We start from the raw sequence: 1,085 nt of genomic DNA on the forward strand, positions 1-1,085 counted from the left end.
CCTCTTCTAGCCTCAGGAGGATTGTCCACTCCAAAGCGCTTCTGCCGTAGGACACCAGAAGGGCACAGATCATGGGAAGATCAGACTGAGTGGGGAAAAGGGAGAGTGGAGCTGTCCATGCAAATTGGTCAATGCCATTCAAAGTCACACCTGTGACTGAATGCTGGCAGACTGGGAACAGGTGAGATAGGAGCAACCAGATTGGAACAGAGATGGGGACAGATGCCAGGGCAGAGCGAGCAGGACAGCAAGAAGCACAGAAGGGAGGGAAGGAGAGCGAAACCAAGACAGAAAGGATGGTGCCAATGCAAGGAGGGCAACTCACTTGTAGGTGCCTCAATTTCCCCTTTGAAGTTATTGCCCACAACAAGGACTCATCATGCAGCCTCTCATGGGAGCCCCCAGCCCTCCCACTACCTAGCGGCTGGGCGTCCCTGTGGATTCCTATAGCACCCAAAGCCCTTTCAGGAAGAAAACAGGGCACCTGACTGGTAGTCAGGAATGGCTGTTCCAGTTCCATATCTACCAAAAATGTGCTTTGTCATTTTGAGAACGGACCTGCCCCACCAGGGTCTTAGTTTTCCCAGCTATTAAAAACCAGAGGGCGAGGGATAAATGGGAAAAAAAAAAACCCAGAGGGCACCCCAGGAGGTATTTAAGATCCCCTCCCCCTCCTCCACTCTGAGAGACCATGAAGCCAAGTGCTTAGAGAGGGTATAAGGCAGCGGTGGGGGGTGGAAAGCAGCCTGAACTGAGAATCCAGACTCATGGGATCCTCTTATTTTACAGATGGGGACACTGAGGCCCAGAGAAAACCCCTCGTGTGGGGACGGGGAGGAGCCATAGACCCTTAGTGCTCAAAGCAGGACCCGTGCAGCGCAGCATTGGCACCCCCACAAGGAGCTTATGGAAATGCAGCATCCCAGGCCCTGCCCCAGAGCCACTGGACCAGAACCTGCGTTTTAACAAGAACACCAAGCCAGCAGATGGCTAAGGGTGTGGGTTTTACACGGAGCACTGACAGAGGCCTGGCTCCTCTGCTTACTAACCAAGCTTCCGTTCCCTTGTGCGCAAAGCGACAATAA

Source organism: Rhinolophus hipposideros (genome assembly GCF_964194185.1).
Source record: "Rhinolophus hipposideros genome assembly, chromosome: 9".
Lineage (NCBI taxonomy): Eukaryota > Metazoa > Chordata > Mammalia > Chiroptera > Rhinolophidae > Rhinolophus > Rhinolophus hipposideros.